This window comes from Saccostrea echinata, unplaced genomic scaffold (genome assembly GCF_033153115.1).
Source record: "Saccostrea echinata isolate AGI-Se365-2 ecotype Australia unplaced genomic scaffold, CSIRO_AGI_Sech_v1 ptg000001l, whole genome shotgun sequence".
NCBI classification, from domain to species: domain Eukaryota; kingdom Metazoa; phylum Mollusca; class Bivalvia; order Ostreida; family Ostreidae; genus Saccostrea; species Saccostrea echinata.
The window spans coordinates 7,482,515-7,489,212 of NW_026889750.1; positions in this window are offsets into that span (position 1 = coordinate 7,482,515).

Genomic DNA, 6,698 nt, shown 5'->3' on the forward strand with positions numbered 1-6,698 from the left:
ATCTTCTTCTCAATAACAGCAAAGCCATGATGAGTCATATTTATATGGAAGCATCCTCAGGTAGTGTAGATTCAAGTTTGTTCAAATCATGACCCCCGGGGGTAGGGCGGGGCCACAATGGAGGATCAAAGTTTTACATATAAATATATAGGAAAAACCTTTAAAAATCTTCTTCTCAAGAACAGCAAAGCCATAATGAGTCATATTAATATAGAAGCATCCTCAGGTAGTGTAGATTCAAGTTTCAAATTATGACCCCTGGGGGTAGGGCGGGGCCACAATGGAGGATCAAAGTTTTACATAGAAATATATAGGAAAAATCTTTAAAATCTTCTCAATAACAGCAAAGCCCTAATTGGTCATATTTATATGAAAGCATCCTCAGGTAGTGAAGATTCAAGTTTAAACCATGACCCCCCGGGGGTAGGGCGGGGCCACAATGGAGGATCAAAGTTTTACATAGAAATATATAGGAAAAATCTTTAAAAATCTTCTTCTCAGGAACAGCAAAGCCCTGATTGATCATATTTATGTGGAAGTATCCTCAGGTAGTGTAGATTCAAGTTTGTTCAAATCATGACCCCCGGGGGTAGGGTGGGGCCACAGTGGAGGATCAAAGTTTTACATAGAAATATATAGGAAAAACCTTTAAAAATCTTCTTCTCAAGAGCAGCAAAGCCATGATGAGTCATATTTATATGAAAGCATCCTCAGGTAGTGAAGATTCAAGTTTAAACCATGACCCCCCGGGGGTAGGGCGGGGCCACAATGGAGGATCAAAGTTTTACATAGAAATATATAGGAAAAATCTTTAAAAATCTTCTTCTCAGGAACAGCAAAGCCCTGATTGATCATATTTATGTGGAAGCATCCTCAGGTAGTGTAGATTCAAGTTTGTTCAAATCATGACCCCCGGGGGTAGGGCGGGGCCACAATGGAGGATCAAATTTTTACATAGAAATATATAGGAAAAACCTTTAAAAATCTTCTCAAGAACAGCAAAGCCATAATGAGTCATATTAATATAGAAGCATCCTCAGGTAGTGTAGATTCAAGTTTCAAATTATGACCCCTGGGGGTAGGGCGGGGCCACAATGGAGGATCAAAGTTTTACATAGAAATATATAGGAAAAATCTTTAAAATCTTCTCAATAACAGCAAAGCCCTAATTGGTCATATTTATATGAAAGCATCCTCAGGTAGTGAAGATTCAAGTTTAAACCATGACCCCCCGGGGGTAGGGCGGGGCCACAGTGGAGGATCAAAGTTTTACATAGAAATATATAGGAAAAACCTTTAAAAATCTTCTTCTCAAGAACAGCAAAGCCATGATGAGTCATATTTATATGGAAGCATCCTCAGGTAGTGTAGATTCAAGTTTGTTCAAATCATGACCCCCGGGGGTAGGGCGGGGCCACAATGGAGGATCAAAGTTTTACATAAAAATATATAGGAAAAATCTTTAAAAATCTTCTTCTCAATAACAGCAAAGCCATGATGAGTCATATTTATATGGAAGCATACTCAGGTAGTGTAGATTCAAGTTTGTTCAAATCATGACCCCCGGGGTAGGGCGGGGCCACAATGGAGGATCAAAGTTTTACATAGAAATATATAGGAAAAACATTTAAAAATCTTCTTCTCAATAACAGCAAAGCCCTAATTGGTCATATTTATATTGCAACATCCTCAGGTTGTGTAGATTCAAATTTGTCCATATCATGACCCCTGGGGGTAGGGCAGGGCCACAATGGAGGATCAAAGTTTTACATAGAAATATATAGGAAAAATCTTTAAATATCTTCTTCTCAGGAACAGCAAAGCCCTAATTGGTCATATTTATTTGGAAGCATCTTCAGGTAGTGTAGATTCAAGTTTGTTCAAATCATGACCCCCCCGGGGGTAGGGCGGGGCCACAATGGAGGATCAAAGTTTTACATAGAAATTTATAGGAAAAATCTTCTTCTCAGGAACAGCAAAGCCCTGATTGATCATATTTATGTGGAAGTATCCTCAGGTAGTGTAGATTCAAGTTTGTTCAAATCATGACCCCCGGGGTAGGGTGGGGCCACAATGGAGGATAAAAGTCTGAAATAGAAATATATAGGAAGATATGTTCTGATGAAGAACTGCAAAGCCATGATTAGTCAGTTTGATATGGAAGCATCCTCAGGTAGTGTAGATTTAAGTTTGTTAAAATGATGACCCCAGGGGATAGGGATGGGCCATAATGGGGGATCGAAAATTTTACATAGGAACATATAGGAAAATATCTTCTTCTCAAGAACTGAAAATCATGTTTAGTCATTTTGATATGGAAGCATCCTCAGGTAGTGTAAATTCAATTTTGTTCAAATGATGACCCCTGAGGGTAGGGTGGGGCCCAATAAGGGGATCGAAAGTTTTACATAGGAACACATAGAAAAAAAATTCTTCTCAAGAACAGAAAAGCTATGTTTAGTCATACTGATATGGAAGCATCCTCAGGTAGTGTAGATTCAAGTTTGTTCAAATGATGACCCCTGGGATAGGGAGGAGCCACAATGGGGGATCAAATTTTTACAGAGGAATATATTGGAATTTTTTAAAAATCTTCTCAAGTACAACAAAGCCATTTGTTAAAACATATATTGACGTGGAAGCATCATCAGGTAGTTTAAAATTCAAGCCCCCCCCCCCCCCCCCCCCCCTGGAATCTTTTCAATACTGAACTGATTTGTGCTTTTGCCTTGCCAATGTGCTCAGGTGAGCGATGTGGCCCATGGGCCTCTTGTTTCTGTTTTGCCCTGTTCATTGTTAGCGTTTTCTGTTAGAATCTCACTATTCTTACTGTAAGGTATATCATCTCAGTAGAGGAGCACGATGACTTGTCTCTACTTTTAAAGCAGTGCTTTATAGGTTGTAGTTTTATTAGCTCACCTGAGCCGAAGGCTCAAGTGAGCTTTTCTGATCGAAATTTGTCTGTTGTCTGTTGACATGGTTGTCGTTAACTTTTCACATTTTCATCTTCTTCTCAAGAACCACTGGGCTAATTTCAACCAAACTTGCCACAAAGTATCCTTGGGTAAAGGGATTCAAGTTTCTTCAAATGAAGGGCCACACCTTCTTGCAAGGGGAGATAATTATGAATTCGAGAAAAATTAATGGCATCATTTAAAAATCTTCTTCTCAAGAACCACTGTGCTTGAAAGTATGAAACTTATATGGAAGCATCCTCAGGTAGTGTAGATTCAAGTTTGTTCAAGTCTTGACCCCCAGGGGTAGGGTGGGGCCACAATGGGCGATAAAAGTTTTACATAGGAATACATAGGAAAAATCTTTAAAAATCTTCTTCTTAAGAACAGCAAAGCCATGATTGGTCAAATTTATATGGAAGCATCCTCATATAGTGTAGATTCAAGTTTGTTCCAATCGTTTAAATTTATATGGAAGCATCCTCATATAGTGTAGATTCAAGTTTGTTCCAATCATGACCCCTGGGGGTAGGGTGGGGCCACAATGGGCGATCAAAGTTTACATAGGAATAAATAGGAAAAATCTTTAAAAATCTTCTACTTAAGAACAGCAAAGCCATGATTGGTCAAATTTATATGGAAGCATCCTCAGGTAGTGTAGATTCAAGTTTGTTCAAATCATGACCCCCGGGGGTAGGGTGGGGCCACAATGGGTGATCAGAGTTTTACATAGAAATATATAGGGAACATCCTTAAAAATCTTCTCAAGAACAGCAAAGCCATGATTGGTCATATTTATGTGGAAGCATCCTCAGGTAGTGTAGATTCATGTTTGTTCAAATCATGACCCCTGGGGGTAGGGTGGGGCCTCAATGGACAATCAAAGTTTTACATAGAAATACATAGGAAAAATCTTTAAAAATGTTCTTCTCAAAAACAACAAAGCCATGATTAGTCACCTTTACATGGAAGCATCATCAGGTAATGTAGATTCAAAGTTGTACAAATCATGACCCCCCAGGAGAATGGAGGGTCCATAATAGGGGATCATAGTTATACAAAGGAAATATCAATCAAAACTTTCTCCCTAAGAACAGCAAAGCCATTATTTGTCATATTGATTCAAAAGCATCCCTATGAAGTATAGATTCAAGTTAGTTCAAATTATACCCCCCCCCCCCATCCCCCACCCACCCACCCCTGAATTTTATATTTAAACTTTTCAAGACTGAACTGATTTCTGCTTTTTCCTAGCCAGAGTGCTCAGGTGAGCGATGTGGCCCCTGGGCCTCTTGTTTTGATGTTGTAAGACCCCCCTCCCCCTTTTGAACATTAATAGGCTCAGTATTCTGAAATTTATAATATTTGACATAACAAGTATATGAATCCCAAGGTCTTGATTTCATTACTTCCTTACTTGGGTGAGCAAAAGTGTGTCCATGCATATGGCTTTCAAGCCTATTCATGCATCTTCATAAGAGTATGTAACTGTCCAAATGTAGACCAATGATTAACAAATCTGTGGCATAGACCATTTGTACCTTTTAGCTCCACATTAGGTATATTTTCAAGATCTTAGTTGCTCCAATCTTGAACCTTATGCTAGTGTCACTACTTAGAAAAACAAGATGTATTTGTGAAACACTGTCCCCAGTATGACAACTTAAGGTTAAACTTTTTCAAATGCAAATCAAATATGTTGGTACCCAAAGTAAGGCCTTGTCTCGAGGAATATACCTGTGAAATATGAAAGCCCTAGCAGCAACCATTGAATAGATATGGAAAAGGTTAACATTTTTTCAAAAGTATGTCAAACATCAAGGTCAAAATTAATGGTGCCCAAAAGGCTTTCTCCCAAGAAATACACAGGTGAAATATGAAAACCGAAGCACCAATTGTTTAAAAGTTATGACCAAAGTTAAAGTTTTCCAAAAGTATGTTAAACTCCAAGGTCAAAGGGTCAAAGTTGTTGGTATCCAAAGAAAGGTCGTGTCGCAAGGATTACATATGTGAAGTATGAAAACACTAGCACCAACCGTTCAAAAGTTATGGCCAAGGTTAAATTTTTCCAAAAGTAGGTCAAACTCTAAGGTCAAGATCAAAGGGTCAAAGTTGTTGGTATCCAAAGAAAGGTCTTGTCACAAGGATTACATATATGAAGTATGAAAGCCCTAGTACAAACCGTTCAAAAGTTATGGCCAAGGTTAAAGTTTTTCAAAAGTAAGTCAAACTCCAAGGTCAAAGGGTCAAAGTTGTTGGTATCCAAAGGAAGGTCTTGTCACAAGGATTACACATGTGAAATATGAAAGCCCTAGCACAACCGTTCAAAAGTTATGGAAAATGTTAAAGTTGGGTAAAATTTGCAAAAGTGGGTCAAAGTCCAAGGTCAACAGGTCAAATATGTTGGCACCCAAAGAAAGGTCTTGTCACAAGGAATACACATGTGAAATATGAAAGCCATAGCTCCAACCAATAAAAAGTTATGGGCAAGGTTAAAGTTTTTGCGGACAAACAGACAGACAGACAGACGGACGGACAGGGCAAAATCTATATACCCCTGAATCTTCGATGCGGGGGCATAAAAACTATCATAAATTTTTAATAATAGGTACCAAATTAAAGGTAATGACCATAGTAAACACTTCAATCAGATAATATAAATAGGTTTTTTCTCCAGTAAAAGCCGTCACGATAGCTCAGTCGGTAGAGCTCGCGCTCCGTGATCGGAAGGCCGTGAGTTCGAATCTCGGCCGCGACTGACCTAAGTTGATAAAAATAGGTAGCAACTGTTCCTTCGCTAGGAGCTCGGCATTTTGAAGTGAAAGTTGCGGGTCCTTCGGATGAGACCTTAAAAACCGAGGCCCCGTGTCACGGCAAGCGTTGGCACGATAAAGATTCCCTCACTGCTCGATGGCCCTGAGTGCCGAGTAAAGGTCTAAATTTGAAACCCTTCACTGGTATATGGTGACGTCTCTATATGAGTGAAAAATTCTCGAATGGGACGTAAAACATTAACATACAATCAATCAAATAATCTCCAGTAAAGGGAATTAAATGCTAGTTACAAATACTAGTTCATTTTCGCGTTACTTTGCCCAAGTTTGTTGGAAAATAAATAGTTATTGTGAAATTGTATTCGAAATAAGACACATTTCAGCTAATTGAGTGAACATGAACTATTTGAAACGTTTAGGAAAGCAAATATATTAATGTTGAAAGAAAGCTATTTGCAGAATTACATTTTGGTCTTAGTCGTACACTTTTTTATGTTTTTTGTAAAACGGGGCCCAGATCTTCCAATTAATAGTGCCAAAAAGTGGAAAATGTTGCCCGCATTTTGAATAGAGGTACTGAACAACATGTTTGGGACTACTTCTGTCACTTTGCGCATCATTGCGCAGTGTCGAAGCCCAAAGGAATGGAAGACGGCGCAACAGATTCATAATAAATGTAGAAGACGATTAGAACAATGGTTTTCAACAGAGCATGGAAAGAAGGTCTCATACAGTTGTCTGAGACTTATACTTAGGTATGTTATTCATATTGAGAAAACAGTCTTTTGCTCTTCACTGGTATTACTTCATCTTTAAGCATTGTATTCCATCAATAATGCGATAAACCGGTTACTCGGTCGAAAAAAATTACGACTAACCGCCTACAGAAAAATACTCCGATTGTCATCGCTTATTTTTGGTTTCATGATACTTGAGCAGGTCAAACCACGTTTCAGATGTCACGACCCCG